The sequence below is a fragment of the Rhincodon typus genome, chromosome 28 (genome assembly GCF_021869965.1).
Source record: "Rhincodon typus isolate 14 chromosome 28, sRhiTyp1.1, whole genome shotgun sequence".
Lineage (NCBI taxonomy): Eukaryota > Metazoa > Chordata > Chondrichthyes > Orectolobiformes > Rhincodontidae > Rhincodon > Rhincodon typus.
The window spans coordinates 20,312,015-20,332,445 of record NC_063359.1 but is presented as its reverse complement, the minus strand read 5'-3'; the positions used below and the strand labels follow the sequence as shown (position 1 = coordinate 20,332,445).

General features: G+C 39.4%; 2 protein-coding genes across 3 annotated transcripts in view; both read left to right on the top strand.

Annotated features, from left to right (window-relative positions):
• LOC109938472 (prostaglandin G/H synthase 1) overlaps positions 1-20,431 on the top strand; it is a 295,924-nt gene that overhangs the window by 1,652 nt on the left and 273,841 nt on the right. The gene's annotated exons all lie outside the window — the stretch shown is intronic.
• Positions 17,183-20,431, top strand: part of mrrf (mitochondrial ribosome recycling factor) — a 39,935-nt gene continuing 36,686 nt past the window's right edge. Inside the window, exon 1 of one of the 2 annotated variants that reach the window (XM_020510565.2) lies at positions 17,183-17,319. The gene's annotated coding sequence lies outside the window, so the exon portion shown is untranslated. The remainder of the gene's footprint in view (positions 17,320-20,431) is intronic. The other variant, XM_048613570.1, reaches the window with a different exon arrangement.

Sequence of the window (20,431 nt, the reverse complement as noted above, 5' to 3'; positions counted from 1 at the left end):
GAGTAGACAAGTGTTCATAATAGAGAAAACAGAAGACATAGGATTGTTGTAGATTTAAATGTATTTTTGGAAAAATTAATGTAAATGATAAACAAAAGACAGAATTACAGATCAACGTAAGGATACACTTTCAGAAGAGATGGTAGGATTGAAAATGATAACTGATATAGATGCAGAAATCAGGGACATGCAGAAACCCAGAGAACACAGGATATTGCTGGAATGTTACTGCTTGACTAATCCATTTGCCCAAAACCTAGAAAATCTAGAAATTTGAAACTCCTGTGGAAATCACAAGATGCTGCCATTACTTTTCCAGAGAATGATCTTTGAGCAATCCGAATGATCCACGAGATGCAAAATTCTTCTTCACCTGTAATAACAGTCTTCAATCTCCCTCCCCGTTCCCCATTTCCACCACCCCCTCGGCCTTGCTAGCCATGCAGTCTTTTCTTGAGGGTATTGGGCTTTCCTATTAAAAGTACATCATTGACAATCCCCTCACAACCTAGGCTATTTGCCTTCCTGATTGTTTGGTACACCTGCAAACTAACCTTCAGTGTTCAGTTTAAGTATAATCCAGTCTCTCTGAACATGAACACTTAAAATGTTCAAGCCTTTTAAAAATATCTTATTTTTATGTATGGCCAAAGTGAATTAATTTACTTTCAACTAGTCTTGAACTCTTTGCAGCCTCTATGCCCTTTTGTCTGCACTCCATAACTCTCATCTTCCTTGTCTATCAAAGATTTAACTGACTCAACCTCCTGACTTTTGGGGAAGATAATTCTGCACTCTAATAACCCTTTGAGGGAGGAGAAAAGTGCTGAACCTGCTTCTTAAAAGGAGATCTGTATTATTAAGGTATACCTATAATTTTAGTCTCCCCAACAATAGGAAACACACTGTCAACATAGGATTTTAAGGGGACTCGATAGGGTGGATGTGTTTCAATACAATCACCTCTCACTATTCTAAAGTCCAATGGATATGGCCTAACCTGTGCAACCTTTCTTCATAAGTAAAGCTCTTTAGTCCAGAAAAGATTCAAGTGAACTTTCTACCTTAGAACTTAGATGAAAGTACTATAAAAATGCAAATTGGGTGCAAGAAGGTAAATGCAGTAATCCATAATTAAATCACTACCGCTATCTTGATTAGAAGGAGTGGCTTAAAAACCACAGTTATTTAAAAACACTACTAGAAATGCATACAAAAATCAAAAGGTAATAGCTCAAACCTAAAATCTTGGCATATTGGAAAGTTATGAGCAGATTATGATTGATTGTATTTAGTTTACACTCAGTACTGCAACAAGTATGTTGTGATGATATGCTTTATTTGGGCAGACTTTTAAATCCTCACGTTTATACCTCAATAATAATCCACGTGGAAATACTTCTTGGGCATGCCTGTTGCGATTTTTAAAAATTCTTTTTAAACTCTATTCAATTTAGGAAACCTCATAATTCCAGCCCACACTGGTCCAAGGAGGCTAACCCAGAAGAGGTTGAGATTTATTCTGGAACCTTCCTGGTTCATATGGCTCAGGCTTACACCACAGTTATCGTATCCAATGAACCTTCACAGGAGTAACTCACGCTGACACCTTGAAAATTCTCAGTGGGATTTAAAAATAAAACAAGTTTGTGGGATGCTATTTACTTGCAAAGGACAGGCAAAAAATCATACTTCTGTTTCTTATGAATATATCAATCGTTCTGGCAAGCATTTGAGGTGCCACTTTTCTTCATGGTATAGCAAAGTATTCAAAAACAAAGGCAGAAATGAAAAGCACTTTATGCCCAAGGAAACTAGCAGTGAAACTCCAGATGCATAGCATTACAAAAAGAAATTCAGCTGGCGGAAGAGAGATAGTTATAAGGAATAAAGCAGAAGAGCAGGGTGGAGCTATAAATAAATGTTTTCAGATTGACAGGATGTGGGTAGCAACGCGCCACATTATGTATCTAGGCCTTCTTTTGCTTTCCATTTATAAATTATGAATTAATACATTATTTTGTTATAGACACAATAACAGAATTTGCTGATTAGGGGCTATTGTAAATTGAAGAATGGAAGGGATCATAGGAGAAATGATAAGTTAATAGAGTGAGAATTGACAGCTGTCACTCACTGCATAAAAATATAGGAAAAATTTAAAAACAAAACAGCAAGATTATAAATGGATTGCAGAAACAGAAAACTTCGTGCGCAGAGAATTAGTAGTTTAAAAATCTGCCTGAAAATAACATGAAATGCAGAGATGGTATTTTACACAAGTATATTCCACATAGGTATTTATAGGGGTTGTACAATGGCTCACCAGTTAGCACTGCCACCACAGAGTCATGGACCTGGCTTCGATTCCACCCTTTGGCGACTGCCTTTTTGGAATCTGTATGTTCTCCCCATGGCTGCATAATTTCCTCCAGGTGCTCTAGTATTCTCCCACAATCCAAAGATGCGCAGGTTAGGTGAATTAACCAGGGGAAATGCGAGGTTATGACAATATGGTAGGTGGTGCTGAGTCTGTGTGGGATGCTCTTCTGAGGAGAGTGCAGTTGGGCAGAATGGTCTTTATCTGCACTGTAGGGATTCTATGATTACACTGGGATTTTAAATATAATAACCAACTTAAGACAATGCAGAGTTTGTGTAAAATTTCAGTTTGACAAACTGTGTTTTGGACTTCTTCACAAAACGATATTGGAGAAGCAGAAAGGATACAAGGTAAGGGGTAGTAGAAACTGCCGATGCTGGAGAATCTGAGATAACAAGGTGTAGAGCTTTTCTGAAGGGTCCAGACCTGAAACGTCAGCTTTCCTGCTCGGCCTGTGTTCATCCAGCTCTACACCTTGTTATCAAGGATACAAGGTAAATTGCTTTTGTAGATTCACTTGAATTGTTAATTTAGGATTGAAGAAAGGCCTCACCTCAAATGAATAGAAAACAAAATTGGGAAAAACCACTGATTTTGAAAATTTGAAACATCTTGAGTTGTAAGAGATGTAAAATATAAGAGACTTTTTCTACTGGATAATGACAGCGCAAAGGTAATTTCAAACATTGTTGATGACCTAACCCATTCAGCAGGAAAAACAGAGCTTAAAAGCCTGATGATATTGACATAGATGGCATGTGGACTAAACATTGGTATTGTACATCACAATAAGTTACTCTGCAAGACTAAACATAGGAGTCAGTGGGAAATAGCTAGAATAGGTCGATAATTGGCTGCATCCCCATAGGCAGAAAAGTTTTTATGAACAGTATGGTCTTCTTTACAGGCCAGTTCACAATGCCACTGCACACAAATCAGTGGTAGGGTAATCACCAAGTATGGCCTATAAGGAGATAGTAGGAACTGCTGATGCTGGAGTCTGAGATAACAAGGTGTGGAGCTGGAGGAACACAGCAGGCCAGGCAGCCTCAGAGGAGCAGGAAAGCTGATGTTTCAGGTCTGGACCCTTCTTCAGAAATGGGGGAGGGGAAGGGGCTCTGAAATAAATAGAGAGGGGGGGCAGTGATAGAGGGTGGATAGTGGAACAGATAGGTGGGAGAGAAGACAGACAGGTCAAGGAGGCGGGGATGAGGGGGGTGGCTGGTCTTGGGATGAGGTTGGGGTGGGGAGATTTTGAAGCTAGTAAGGTCCACATTGAGACCATTGGGTTGTAGGGTTCCAAGGTAGAATATGAGGTGCTGATCCTCCAGCTTCCAGGTGGCATCGTTGTAACACTGGAGGTGGTCCAGGATGGACATGTCGTCCAGGGAGTGGGACGGGGAGTTGAAGTGGTTTGCAACTGGGAGGTGTTGTCGTTTGTTGCAAACATAAGGTATGGTGGATGCAGAAAGAGTGGGACAACTCTGGCAAATAGTATTTAAAGGGCAATGTTAAGCATGTAGGAAGGACCAATACTAAATATATCTATCCTTTATGTGGAACAGACCGAGAATGGCCTTGGAGCTCAATTCTTTTAAAATCAGGACTAATACTGAGAAGGCATTGCTAAAGCAAATAGCTAAAACCATAGCTAAAGCTGAAACAAAAACAGAAATTGCTGGAGAAACTCGGCAGGTCTGACAGCATCTGCAGAGAGAAAGCAGAGTCGAATTTTGGGTCCAGTGAACCATCATCAGAAAGGGAGCACTATTTAATATGTAACAAAACATACCATTTTGTGCTTAGTTAAACCTTGGCTAGATCATTTTTAGACATTTGGACCCCTTATGTGTGTGGTGATTTCAGGCTTTGGAAAAAGTTCAGTGAAGGATCCAAATACTTATTATATTTTCTCAATGCAGACTTTAGAGAGTGACAGCAGTCACAATTAACATGCTCCCAGCTGCCCAGAAAGAAGTGGCCATGTATAGTACTGCTGGCCAAGTTTGTCTTTACTTCCTGACAATTGATGTGAACGTGAGTCACAACAGCAGCCTTCCCAATTCTCCTCTCTTTCCTCTTCCTCTTGCTTTCCGCCTGGCACTATTGCAACTATTCAAACTTTTTACCATTACAGTCAAGGTTTCTTCCAAAACAATAATATCTCAAGCACTGAACGCAATAAAAACAGCAGTCAACCACATACGCTAAATCAATCATCAGCAGTGATTATACCCTGAGGAACAATGCTAGCTTATTCTGACATAGTCCCTCAACATGGCACTTAAATTATGAGAGCTGAGACTTGGCCTAACAATAGCAACTTAACTCTACCTCTACAATTTCAACTTTGGTATAGTAATCTAATAAAGATTTCCAAATAAAACATTAGCTTTTTTGGAACTTGAGCAATATTCCTACACCAAACACAAAGCAAGTTTTTCAATTTATTTAGAAGAAAGTGTTGAATTACTATATTATATTCTTGATAACTACAATTCTACTAAACACCTGTAGAAAAGCAAACATTTGTAATAGATTTATTAAGGAGGTGACGAGAGATACAAAATAATTAAGTAATCCTATAATCACACAGATCACTTTAACCATAAATGAGATGGTGAACTACTGATACTGGTATTATCTCTATAGCCTGATCAGATCTACTTCAATATTCTAAAATCCATTGCAACTCACATTTTAGAACTGCTTCCAAATCCCAACAGCAAACAGTCAGCCTGCAGCACTGATGCAATCAAAATTTGCATAATTTACCTAATGAAAATACAGCTTATGTTTCTTACTTTTTACTCCAAATATTTTTCAGGTCCAGTGACTTGGGCCACAACAGCAGTCAAGTGCTCACCTTTTCAATGGCTCAATAGCTGGGTAACTCTGAATTCCAAAGTCAAATAGAAATCCTATGGGATCGGTTTTCAAGTTTGCTGATAATATCACACATCCTCATGCGATTTAACTTTCTAAGGATTAGAACACTAGACTGTAGCTTAGAAGACAAAACTCTCAAAGGCTTTGTTTTCAACCAATGAAAACAGTAGGTTAACAGCAGCAATGAAACATTGTATTCAGAAAATAACTAAATTGAATATAAATTGGACTACATATTTTCCTTTGAATATTAATCTTAAACTGTGACTTATTGCTGACTGTTCACAGAATCTTCTGAACTCTCTCTCACTGGTGGTTTAAAACAAAATAGGAATTTTTAAATAACCAAGACATGTGAATTTAAACACATACCCTATTGAAACAGAGCCGTCAACTGCAGTCAAATAAAACTCATAAGATGCTTGCTTTAAATTAAATAATGCAGTAGCTCCCTCCAATACCTCAAACCAGAAAAAGCAAATATCCTGTTACTCTTGCATATTAATAAGTTGAACAATTATCTTCAATGCCCTAATTATGACAACAGCCAGAATATAACCAGTGACGTTATACAGAACTGTGTTTTGGTTACTGTAGCACTGAATTCACTGTAGGAATTTTGCGATGTGCTATCTTAAGACAACAATTTGCAGCTTGAATTTTAATGAAAATCTCATGAGCAGAGATGATGTATTTCACTCAGTCAATATTCTTAACATCTGCACAAAATACAAAATTAATATGCTCCTGCAACCTGCTTCTGTAAAACCAAACAGCATTAGTGTTGTTTGAATAGACACCAGTAGAAATATTGGCTTGGGTAAATTGATAGCCAGATAGTTGTTGTTGCACAGACTGAAGTTCTGGCTCAGATTCTGGAGAATGCCAGGCACAGCTGACTGTGGGAATTGCCTGGGAAATTGAGAATTCCAATGGGTAATTCCTCTTTGTTTAGAACCCTCCGAGAAGAATCACTTAACAGAATTTGGAAGCTTCCACTTCCAAAAAGTTTATAGTTACCCAAGAAAAATTAAAAAGTAAGTTAAAATTACTTTAAAAATTAAATTAAAAACCTAGTCTGCCTCCTGGGCAACTTTTAAAGTGACACCCCCAACTCTGCCAACTAACGCCCACTCCCCAACTACATTTTGCCCAACCCCTTACACGCGAGACCCCCAGCAACTTCCAGTCAACACTATTCCAGACCCGCAGGAGACGACATCCCCCGACATACCATTGCCTGCTGGCCCAAACTCTCCTCGCCCCTCGCACCACCAGCCCCGCCTCACTTTCAGGCCAACACATTTTCTTTCCCCCATCACTGATCATGAAATTCTCCTGGACTTACCACTGGCCCGTTCACACCCACCACTGCCCAACATGCCCCATGCACTCGCTTATCTGACACTGCACCATTTTAACCAAAAGCCATCCTAACTTTTCTTTTTATCCTTTCACAGCGGCTGTCAAAGTGTCTGGCCATGCTGCTGGACATTTAAATCATAGAACATGGTAGCTGATTGCTGCATAAGGCAGTGTGGTTTGACTTCACTTGACAATCCTCTGCTATGGGGGAAACTGTGTGGATTTCACATTTGTTCCGTATTGCTGAAGTGTTTGGGATCAAAATTCCCAGGTATAAAAGTATTGAGCTCATGCTAACGTAAAGATAAAAGTGAAGTGGCAATCCAGCTGAGAGCGCCATGCTTCCAAATGCATTGCAGCAGAATAAAAATCATCCTGGATGGCACTTGTATGCTTAACACAAATATCTTTGGAAAGTTAAAGGAGCTTAGTGACTATTAATGAAAATTGTTTAATAAACAATGAACTCAAATAGTATACAGGGAATTTCAAACAGTCAACGTGGCACCGAAAGGTGGGCCGATGACAAAGGTTAGTGAACTCAACAGAAAAAGTAGATTAACGGATAACAACTGAGCTAAATAATCAAAGTAAGGCTGAAATATAGATTTTCAGATTAGAGGAAGATTGAAAAGGGTACTGGACCAATGCAAGTCATCAATGATTTTAACTGAGGAACAAGTAACAAATTCAAAATTTGTACATTATAAGCTACAGAAACTGGGTCCAGCCAATAATATATTAGAAAATTTGCTGACTTGGCAGCGGGAAATGAACTTTTAAACTTAAAAGAGTAACAGACAGCCTATTACCCTTCAACGTGAGCAAAGAAATGTTGGAAACACTCCTGGATCGCAATTGCAGAAAAAAATTCAATTGTACACTGATACAGGCAATATTAGCTGTCTTAAAGTACAAAAAATTGTAATCCAATTCCAGACCTATGTTGTCTGTGTTCCAAGATTCCAGCCCCAAGCCCCCAACTATGTGATGACAGAGATAGCAAGCCAAACCAAATCAGCCTCACTGTCACTGGATTAACAAAATAGTGAACTTAAAACATTTAATGATCCTCATAATTGTTCACTTGCTCCAAACCAGACTTTATAAATAACAGATAGAGTCACAGAGTAGGAATTGCACAATACAGAAACAAACCCTTCGATCCAACTTGTCCATGCCAACCAGATATCCCAAATTAATCTAGTTCCATTTGCCAGAATTTGGCCCATATCCCTCTAAACCGTTCCTATTCATGTACCCATCCAGGTGCCTTTTAAACACTAATGGTACCAGCCTCCACCACTTCCTCTGACAGCTCATTCCACTCATGCACCACCCTTTACATGACAAGTTGCCCCTTAGGTCCCTTACTCCTCTTTCCCCTCTCACCTTAAACCTATGCCCTCGAGTTTTGGACTCCCCTACCCTGGGGAAGACCTTGGCTATTCACCTTATCCATACCCCTCATGATTTTATAAACCTCTATACGATCACCACACAGCCTCCAATGTTCTGGGGAAAATAGCCCCAGCCTAGTCAGCCTCTCCATATAGCTTAAACCCTCCAAACTCAGCAACATCCTTGTAAATCCCACTTTCCAACCATCCCTTTACCTGCGAATAGCCTCTCTCAATCAACTTTTGAAAGTTCTTGCCTAATGCTGTCAAAATTGGCCTTACTCCAATTTAGACCTGTAACTATTGGATCAGGTTTATCCTTTTTCATGGTTATTTTAAAACTAATAGAATTATGATCAATGGACCCAAAGTACTCCCCCACTGATACCTGTCACTTGTGCTGCCTTATTTCCCAAGAGAAGGTCAAGTTTTGCATGCACATACCGAATAAGAAAATTGTCTTGTACACACTTAAATTCCTCTCCATCCAAGCACTTAACACAGCGGCAGTCCCAGTCTGTGTTTGGAAAGTTAAAATCTCCCTACCATTCGCACAGATACCTGAGATCTCCTTACAAATTTGTTTTTCAATTTCCTGCTGACTAATGGGGGGACTATTGTACTATAGTACAATAAGGAGATCACTCCACCCAAATAACTTCAGAAGATGCACTCCCTGAGTACAACCATAATGTTATCCCTAACCAACACTGCAGCTTCCCCATTTCTTGCCCCCTTGCCCCCTCCCCACCTTTTCTGTAAGATCTACACCTTAGAACATTAAGCTGCCACTCCTGCCTTTCCCTGAGCCACATTTCTGTAATAGCTATGAAATCCCAGCTCCATGTTCCAATCAATATAAGTTCATGCCTTCCCTGTCAGTCCTCTTGCATTGAAGCAAATGCAGTTTAATTTTTCCGTCTTACCTCATTCTCTGCCTTGCTCTTGACCTGCCTTCGGGTGCAACCCGTCCTCCTTTTACAGGTCACTTCTACCCCAGAAAAGATCCAAATGATCCAAAAATGTAAATCCATATCTCCTGCACCAGCTCCTCAGCCACATATTCATCTGCTCAATCCTCCTATTCCTACTCACTAGCACGTAGCACTGGGAGCAATCCAGATATTACTATCCTCGAGCACCTCCTTTTTAACCTCCTGCCCGATTTCCTATATTCCATCTCCGGAATCTTTCCATTATGTCATCTCGGACAAGCTCATAATTTGAACAAAAATGAACAATTACTAATTACGTTTAGTGTAAACAAAGCAACCTAATTCTCATCTACAGTCTAAGCCTAATCTTCCTCGATCACAAACTCCAATCTCCCACTACAGAGACACAGTTGAGGGATGAATTAAAAAAAATCATAAGTTGTCAGCTCGATAACAATTTCAATCCTTGGATGACAGGCTGTATTACAGACACGCAAGAACGTGTGTCTTGCTTGAATTCCTCAGTCATGGATCAACGCATACCTCTGGAGACTTTTTACTTATTTCTTAAAGACTAGAATGCTTTTCCCAGAACTTTCAACAAGTCGACAACCAAAGAATGACTAGACAGCAAAACCAAAACACAGCCCAGACCAGTCCACCAGCTTCCAAAGCTGGTCCTGTACAAAATCCAGTCAGAACCAGTTCACTCTTTGTTCTTCCTTTATCAACATTCCCTGCGGAATGGTTCTCCCTTTATTTATCGATTCGACATCCATTCAGCTGCCAGTCTCTAAGCATCACATCCTGGTGCTGAATCATCTACAGTGTTCTTATATAGTGATTAGCCTGCATTATCTTTCCAGTCTAGTTCCCAACAGCAAACAGTCTTTTGTTCTCGCCTGTTTTTTTAAAAAAAAACATGCCATTCAAAGTTCAATTGTCAACTTCAATTCTCAGATCCAAACCAAAAAAGTGTGAAAAATAAAACAAAAGTTATGGTCTCAACAAAGACCAGTATCTGCCTGAACTCCAACAAGAATATCGACCACCAAGCATGGTTATAGAATAATAGAAGTTTACAGTACAAAAGGAAGCCTTTCAACCCAGTGTGTCTGTTTGTACCAGCTCATGAAAAAGCTACTGACTAGTCCCATTCTCCAGCCTTCTCTCTGTACTTCTCTAAATTCATCACTTTCAAATTTATATCCTGATCTCTTTTGAAACCTCCTATGGAATCTACCTCCGTCACTCTCCCAGGAAGGAGATTCCAAATCCTAACAACTGAGTAAAGTTTATCCTCATCCCAACCCTACCTGGCTTACTGACAATCTTGAAATCGTGACCCCTAGTTACTGACGCACCAAATAGTGGAAACATTAGGATATCCTTCTCTGCCTTGTCAAAATTATTCATAATTTGGAACACCTCGATCTTCTATGCTCCAAAAAGGATAATTCCAATTTCTCTCATCTTTCCTTGAAGCTAAATTCCCTCATTCCTAGTACCATTCCAGTAAGTCTCCTTTGCACTCTCTCCAGGACTTTAGCATTCTTCCTTAAATATGGCTCCCAGAATGGATCACAATACTCCAGATGTGGTCTGAACAATGATTTGTTGAGGTGCAGCATCATTTTCTTGCTTTTATACTCTATCTATAAATTCAAAAGCCTCCTTAACTGTTTCAGTTTATCTGGCTACACCCAGCATAAATTGCCCATAGTGTTCAGGGATGTGTAGATTTGGTGGGTTATAGGGGAATGGGTCTGGGTGAGGTGCTCCGAGGGTCGGTGTGGACATGTTGGGCCAAAGGGCCTGGGTTTCCACACTGTAGGGATTCCATGATTCTATAATGACTTGAACCCAAAGGCCTCTCTGCTCTTGTGCTCCCCTCAAAGTTGTACCATTGAGCCTGTATTGCATCTCCATGTTTGTTCTACCAGAATGCATTACTTCATTTCTCTGCATTGAGATTCATCTGCCAGGTGTCTGCCAATTTGGCCAGCTTGTCAACGTCCCTCTGAAATTGCTTATCATCATCATCCTCACAACGCACTATTCTCTCTAACTTAGTATCATCAGCAAATTTACAGATTTTGCCTTTACACCTATCTCAAAATCATTTGTATACATTAGAAAAAGCAAAGGGACCAAAACCAATCCTGGGGAACATCACTATAATCCCTATCTATACCTACCTTCTGTTTCCTGTCTTTTAGCCAACTTCAAACAATAGATGCCCACCCAGGATCGTGTCATATGGAGAGCTGACCACTGACAAATGGAACAGACAGGCCCCAAGCAAAGATCGATGTCTCCCTGAACAAATTCCCATCTCTGTGTGCCACATTGCTCACTGTCTGTGGGAAGTGTAGGCCATAGGTTATGATGCCAGGTGATGCTACATTTGAAGTGCTGCAGACACTTTTGAGAGTGAGTGAAAAACCAGCACGATAAAGCAGGATAGTTGCAACTGTTCCCAGCAGCAACCTTCAGTTGCACCCGCTCTGGGAGAATCTGATCATGGACAGATCGGACTAACCTCTGCAAGGCCAGCAACCAATGAGTACAGCCATCCTAAAATGTTCATCTACAAAGAAAAGCCAAAAAAGATAATTTACGAGTAACAGAGTTATGTTAAACTTGTATATGGCTCTGATTTGGCTACGCTTGAGAATTGTACATAATTCTCGTCAAACTATAAAAGGAAATAGAACATTGAAGAAAACACAACACAATTTATAGGGATAATACTAGACCAGAAAAATGCCTGAACAGATGTGGGTATTTTTCTTTAGAAAAGAGGTCTACAGAACGTTAACATCTTTAAAATTAAAAAGGTGGTTGTATAGTAATATGAAGGAAATGTTTCCATTTATGGCAAAATTTAAAATTGCAGTCAAAAATACAAGATAACTAACAATAAACCCAATGAGGAAGAATATTTTTACTCAGTGGTTAGAATGTGGAGCACACCCTCACAGGAAATGGTTGAGGTATGTGGTTTTGATTTTTTTAAAAAAAGGAATCTAGACTAGTGCACGAGAACAAAAAAGGAATAGAAAAATAAGCTGAAAGGTTGAGATGCGGCAGTCAGAATGAGAGGGTTAGGCTCATTGGGCCAAGCGGGCTGTTTCTGTTTTAAGCAACATACTATGCATGTGGTACAAGAAAAAGTCATATATTCTTTATAAGTTAATATGCAAGCTTCTTAAAGCAACACAAAAGTATTTTAAGCCTGTTTAAGTCTGGCACGTCAAGCAGGAACCCACGAGTCTGCCGAAGCATCAGGTTGTTACACGTGCTGGCACAATAATGCACAGATATTTGTATAGTAGGTTTAAGCTTACTTTATAGACTGTTCAATACAGGAATGAAAATATGCAGATGGTATTTATTAATCACTAATATCCAATTCTGAAGTTTTTGAGAGACAGATTTACTTAAGTAGGCTACAGTCAGTGTGTAATTTCATCAAAAAGTGGAATGCAATAATGGACAGAAATGGAAAAGTAGTACAGCAAAGACAGTAAATGTGCCAAACTATGGGTGATTGTATGTTGCATATAACTTGTATATTCTATTTAAATTTAAAAATCAGGTTTTATTGTCACATGTATTCACGAGTGCAGTGAAAAATTTACAAACTCACCATTTATGGTGTCATCTTAGGTACAAATGTACCTAGATACACGATCAAAGGAATAAATTAGAAAAATAAAGGAATAAAACGTTCAGCATTTCAGTCATTCACACCGTCTTAGGTACAAGGTGTTCAGGTACAAAATCTTCGGAATAAATAACGTGATCTATTTGGATTTCCAGAAAGTCTTTGACAAGGTGCTTCACAGGAGGCTGCTAAATAAGAGCCCATGGTGTTAAGGGCAAGGTACTGGCATGGATAGAGGATTAGCTGACTGGCAGAGGCAGAGAGGGTATAAAGGGGTCTTTTTCAGGATGGTATCCGGTGACTAATGGAGTTTCACAGGGTTCAATGTGGGACCACAACTATTTACATTATATATTAATGATCTGGCTGAAGGAACTGAAGGCATTGTTGCCAAGTTTTCTGATGATAAAAAGATAGATTTGAATGGATTCATAATTTAAAATTGATTGATTGTTCCCGTTGTGGTACCACATGCATGAATGTTACATTTAAATTGTTTTAATGCTGCTCCACAGGAAACAAGCATAATATAGAACTGAAAAATCGTATATAGTATTTAAACAGGCAACATAAATATGTTTTTTTGTTCAGAATAATGTTTATAGATAGCAGTGCCATCATTTTGATTCTGAACACTATTTAGAAAATAAAGCAACAATTACTGCACTTACTCAGTCAACCTGGAATCAAGATTGCCGATCCAGAGTCGATGTCCCTCTTGTGAGGAGCTTTCAGATAGAATAGAAGCATTTTCCAGTGGAAGAGATTCATTTTCAGTCCCCATACGTCACTAGAAGAAAGCAAGACCTTATCACAGATTCAACACTTCCCCAAGTGCACAAGTACTTTCGAAATGTGGTCTGTGTTGTAACATAGGAAATGTGGAATAGCGAGGTTCTCAACATAGCAACAAGGTAAATGATTAAAATTAATCAATTTTTAAAAGAGATATTGGTTGGGGAATAAATATTTCCCAGCACCCCAGCGAGAATTTCTAGTATTTCTTTGAATAATGCTATCTTTGATATCCATTCAATGGTAAATGGGGCTCTAGATTAAGGTCTCATCTGAAAAATGAGAGATCAGGGCAATGCAGTGCCCACTCAGTATTGCACCAGTGTCAGCCTAGATTAAGCACTCAAGCCTGTGTTGCGCAACTTGAATCAGACAATCCTCTGACTGAAAAATGAGAGATCTATCATGAGGCCATGGCTGATACGACAAGAATAATTAACAGACACATTGTGCCAATTTAGCCACTTTAGAATTATTTTTCACTAGCTTCAAATAGTGATTGGTCTAAGACAATACATGTTATATTTTTGATCGCACTCATTACTTTAGTAAAAGCCAACATAGTAAAATACACTACACCAAATTAAACGACTTTCCAACTAACCAATAGGATAGTATTACTCGGACTTCAAAATACATTGTTCAGCGTATTTTATCTCAAATTTAAGAAATGGAGAATACATCATCTTTCCCCTAACTGTACCCCTGTGTTTGCACCACAGCTTCTTGTGGCTCAGTTCACAGTGTAGAAGTCAGCTATAAGGACCTAAAAATGAAGGAATTCAAATAATCACTAATGACAAGGTGGCTTGGAGAGAAACTGCACGTGTGGATGAATTTGGGCTAAATCAGTAGAGGCTGTGTTGCGAAACTGTATTTGATGTTTGTAAAATGAAGGGGGTGCAGAAGAGAGTATGGTTGATGTGGGTTTTTTTTAGGCTTGGAAATTACAGTTCTGCAGGCAGCAGAAGCAGAAGCAATTAATTTGGTTCATACAAGTGGGATTTGTATCTCTTGGAACAGCATACCATTAGAATTTTGTTTTATTCAGGAATAGTTAGCAGTTAAGGGGGAATTGTTTGGTTTGGTTGTAGTTTTGTTAATTTGCTTACAGTAGTAAATAAATTGTTATTTATTAATTAGAGAGTGAGCAAAAAGATTTTATTTTATTTTATTTAACCACTCCTTTATAACAGATTGGGAGGGAAGAGGCAGATTGTACCACTTTTCACACTTCCTGTAATAGATTATGAGGCGAGATGAGTTCCTCTGGGTGTTTAGGTTTTAGTTAGAGGGCATCGACCTCTCCTTCGTAACAGCTGATACATGAAATATATTGATTTAGAAAGCAATGAGAGGGTGGCGAGCACCTGAAAACCACAAGCACAAGACTTACTATATTTTGGAAATGGGGAGAAACTTACTGTAAAAGTTAAGCAAACTAGAAAGAAAAAACCACAATCTTAAAAATTAAACACAAACGTCAAGTACTTTTTGCAGTTAAAAATAATGTACACAGTTAATTTTGTCACCAACTGTGATATTTTCTTTTGCATGTTTAATGATTGTGTTGCAGCAGAGACAATGGAATATGGACTGTAAAGCAAAGTTAACAAGGTCTAAGTTGGAGACTATAGCACTGAAAATGTATGGAGCCAAAATCTGATGGCACCTCATGTAATAATCCTGGTCACCAATAGGCAGATACTCAGGCCCTCTAGACAATTAACAGAGCAGACACAAGGCACTTTAGGAGAGAGACCAATGTATCTTACTTCTTCAGAAATAATGGCAGAAATTTACATTATTCAGACAGATTTGCATTGTTTCTATGTATTGGAATATAATGGTGTTGCAGTACAACAATTCGCCTTGCACAAGTCAGAAAGCTTGTTCTACAATAATTTAAAACTCACACATATTCTACAGGTAATACAGCAAACAAGAATCAGAAAACCTAATGTGAAGCTATCACCTATGGATGTGGATGTCCTTTTTTTAAAAAATGGGGGGCTGGTCAAAGATACTGTCTAAAATTTAGTATTTCTCAGCAATGATTGAAAGTACATTTGGAGAGATCATAAAGTTGAGAGACAGAGGGAACAAAGTTGCAATGTTGACAGCCAGAGTAATTGATAAACAGGTGCAAGTTCTGCAGCAAAAGAAGGATGAGAATAAAAATTGACCAGAGATGGATCCAAGACCAAACACTCAAGGTAGTCGGGGCTGAGGTGGTAACACACAAGCTAATGAGAGGAGGAGCCTCAATCAATGCACTTAAGCAATCAGGAGAGCTTGTTGAGAACATGGGCTGTGAAGTGTAGTTTGCCAAGGATGTAAAAGTAAGTAAGTAATTAAATAAAGAAAATAACTTAAGCACATAGTAATTTTCTTGCTTGACACTTTTTGTTTCAAAACATAATTGGGATAAAAACTGGACACTTCAGGCAGTCAACCTACTCTGCTATATTATCAGTTCTGAGGAAGGGTCACCGGGCCCAAAACGTTAACTCTGATTTTTTTCTTCACAGATGCTGCCAGGCCTGCTGAGCTTTTCCAGCAACTTCTGCTTTTGTTCCCGATTTACAGCACCTGCAGTTCTTTCGGTTTTTATCTGCTATATTATCCCCTATTCCAGCTGGTCATGCTGAAAGTTATCCCATTTTGCGTGAAATACATTTTTCTATACAGAATTGTGCTATTTGGGCAGCTAGTTACTGCTTGTAAAAGCTAGGATTTATATCATACTTCTTATTTAGCAAAAATAATACCCCAAAGTGCATCACAGCAGTGTCATCAGACAAAATTCAACACCCAGCCATTGAGAGATATGAGGACAGGTTACCAAAAACTTTGATCAAAGAGATAGGTTTTAACAAGCATCCAAAAGAGAACAGGAGCTTCAGTAGGAAATTTCAAAACTTCTGACCTGCGTAAAAACCGAAAAGAACTGCGGATGCTGTAAATCAGAAACAAACAGAAATTGCTGGAAAAGCTCAGCAGGTCTGGCAGTATCGGTGGAGAGAAGAGTCTTCTAGACTCAGCGTTAGCTTGCGCTCTCTCTCTACGGATGCTGTCTGACCTACTGCGATCTCCAGCATTTGCTGCTTTCTGTTAAGAGAAATCGGAGATAATGCTTTGGGTCCGGTGACCCTTCCTCAGAATCAGCAATTTCTGTTTGTTTCTGGCCTTCACAGTTGCACAGACGAGAGACGGCGAGGGAATAAAGATAAACTTAGAGTGAATTGCAAAGGCCTGGCACTAACATGACGGGCCGAGGGGCCTCCTTTTTTCTGTAGCTATTATCTGGGCATGAAATGAGGCCCCTCTGCGTCGTTGGGTGGAGATGAATACCCGAGAGTGGGGTAAATCTCGCTCACTGCGAGAGTGACTCCTGAAGAAAGGCCTCTGCCCCAAGTTATCAACTTCGCTTCGAGCCCCAGCTCCGGGCTCATCCACTTCAGCTCGGATTCCGGGCGATCACTTAAAGCGGCGCCATTTGCTTGACTTGAATCTGCCTATACCCAACAGGATTCCACTTCCTACAATCCCCGCACACCGTCCATTACCTGCCCACTTGGGTGGACCTTTCATTCCCTCTTCGCTTCCAGCTCCCCCTTCTATTACATCCGGTAAAGACAACGGCTTAACCTTTGACCTCGTTGCAGCCACATCCGGATTTGTGCCGCTAATCAATCGGCGGGAAGGACTACATTACCCGTCGGGCAACGCGCGGCACCCTGGCGCAACCTTCCCCGAGCCGTCTGTCGGTGCATTCTGGATGATGTAGTCCCTTTGCCCTATACAAGGCGGGTTGGCGTTGTCCCGGATGTTGCAGGAGGGTGAACGTTAGGAGCAACGGAGAGCCTTGAAATTCATTGGGTAGGTGGTTGATCTTCGGTTCTCATGCATCTCATTGACAACAAAAGCAATAATAATAGCGGCCGCTTTAATAAAAATGTATTCTCATCAAGGTGAAAGCATCCCCGCTTTAAACTTTTAACCTCTTGAACTCTCTCGGCTTTCCGGCCACCTTGTCCCTCAGTTGTATTATTGTTCCACAGGGTCAGGTTGCTAGCAGATGTCAGAGATCAGCTCCATGTGTTTATAAATTGTTATGCTTCGTATTAATGATATAATTTAAATAATAAGTATAATAGGGGAGTAGCTCCAGGGGTAATTGTTCTTCCGCGCCTGAAAACACTGTCTCCCTTACTCGTAATAACGTTAGGGAATTTGCTTTATTTTCGGTGGCTTGCAATAGTGCTACAGTGTTTATTCTCGTTTTGATTGTTCAGCAAATTGACCGATCTCACTTTGATGATGAAATTGATGCAAATTGTTCTGTTTGTTTTAATGAAAAATACATTTGTAGTGATGAGTGAGTAGTGTTTTTAGAGTTATGCAGGTTTCTGTCAACTGAATAAAAGGATGTTTATAACATTACTCTTTTTTACCGTGTATCTGGCTTTACAATTCTGAATTTGTGCACTTTTGCTCACCTAATCGGTGAAAAGTATTATTGCCCAAGAGATTCTGTGATGCGGGTGGTCCTGGGTAGGCCATCATTTATTGCCCACTCCTAAAGGCCTCAGAGGTCCATTAAGTCTGGAGTCACACGTAGGCCAGATTGAGTGAGGACGACAGATTTCCTTCCACTTTTCTTATTAGTGAATTCATGGTCATTCAACTTTTAATTCCAGATTATTTGTTATTGAATTCAAATTAAATCATCTGCCATGGTGGGATTGGAACCCTGCTCCCTAGAATGTTTCCTGGGTCTCTAGATATTAATAGTCAAGCGATAATGCCACTAGACCATCACCTCTCCTACGGTGAGTAAAGTCAGAAGTCGCACAACACCAGGTTATAGTCTAACAGGTTTAGTCCAACAGGTTTATTTGAAATCACAAGCTTTCGGATGTGCTGTTCCTTTGTCAGGTGAAGTGGAGTGAAGTGCACAGGCACAGAATGTATAGGCAGAGAGATAATTGCAAGGTAATTCCAGGTAATCGAGAGTGTCAAAAGAGTGTGAGTGGAATGTCGATAACAAGACTTATTATTTAGCCTGTCAACATTCTACTCTCACAATCTGTACTATCTTTTGACATTCTTGATTACCTGGAATTATCTTGCAGTTATCTCTCCACCTATACATTCTGTGCCTGTGTGCTTTACTACACTTCACCTGATGAAGGAGCAGCAGAAAGCTTGTGATTTCAAATAAACCTGTCAGGCTATAATCTAGTCTTGTGTGGTTTCTGACTGTGGACTGGGGTGGACAACACTGGCACCTCCACTTTATAGTGAGTAATGAAGATGATTCTGTGTATTAAATGCTCATAGATCTGAGTGAAGATTAAGTGAATTAATCTGTTTGGCAGAGACTCTACCATTGTGAAGTTGATTTACAATACAGATGAAGCTACATTTTTCATTAATGGAGAATTCCAAAACCCAAGACACAAATTTAAAAGTTAGGAGCAAAGAGATTTGCTTGTTCTTTGGAGAATAAACTGAGAAATTTATTTGAAATAGGCCAGATTAATTAAAGTGTTTTTGTTCTTTTCCTTGTCCTTAAAACTCTTCTTTATATTTATGCACTTATTTATGAGCATCTTACAAAATGTCTTAGAGTGCTGGCAGACAGGATTTTGACGGAGGAAATTATAGCTTTAATTAGTATCCTAATTGAAGCACTTTGGGACAGCCTATGTGAAACTTGCTATATGAATGCAAGTCCTTTCTTTCAGGGGCATCCATTTTTCTGAAACTTCCAGATCTGAGATCTGATTTGGATGTCCTTCCAGATCTGATTGCAAACTTTGTGGTTAGTGAAGCAGGAGGACTGCATGATGCAGTTGATGTTGGCCTCTGATGTCTTGGAATAGTGGAGTCAATCTCAATCTATATTTTTCTGGTCATGGACTCACTATAAAATAAAATATAAATAATGTTAAACAGCTAACCAAAACCAATGACATAGAGACGTTGAATAATTTATGGGTCAGAAGGAGGACATTTGACCTATCAAATCCATACAGACTCTAAAGCTTTATCTGCTCAGCTTCACAAGTTTCATTTGAAAGTATTGGTTATCTCCTTTTCTTCACCTTTGTGTTTTAGATCATTACTACTCATTACTATTCTTCTTCTTAATTTTATTTTTCACCCATTGTTTTAAAATTATTTTGAATGAAATTTTTCATTATTTATTAACAATGGAAGGGGCCTTCAAAGAAGAGAAACTCATGTATAGATGCAACACACCCCACAAAGGACAAAGAATGGGCATCCAAAGCCTGAGCCCTCTGGTTAACTAAAGACAGAGATTTAAAAATGACAGAAATAGAACTTCAATTTTTTGAACTGTAACTTGTTAGTGAATAGTTTTTCTAACACAACATATGGTAATTAAATAGTACATTTATATGTAAAATGCAACTTTTTAAATAAAAATGCAATGTACGTGTTAGTACAAACTGGTGAGCACGTTATCACAATTGAAGGACACAAGGCAGGTTCCAATACCAGGACTTCATTTCAATACAGGTTGTATCTCCCTTATCCAGCACTTTCTAGACTAACAGCCACAGTGCATCCAGTTCAAAAATCCTCCAGTCTCATTCAGTATAGTATAGTTTTTAAGTTCACTTTTAAATAGTCAGTATTTAGTAACATTAAGTGGTTTATTGCTACAGAGGGAATAGTTGCTGCTTACTAACAACATTTGCTAATTAGTCATGGTTAGAACAGCACCCCCCTGTCACTCTCAGAACTCCACCAGCGGGTGCCAGTATTCTGAAGCACCTCCTTGAAATTGTCTCACCCTTCTTGGAATGTCGGTGGCCAGATGGAGCAGGCAGAAGGCCACATGCCGGGCTTTGGTCTTTGGTCTTTGGTCTTTGGTTGAGGGGAATGCACAAGGCTGCGGCCTTCTATAGTGTGCTGGATATGTGACCTCCTGTTATCCAGCATGTCCTCTGTTTTGGCA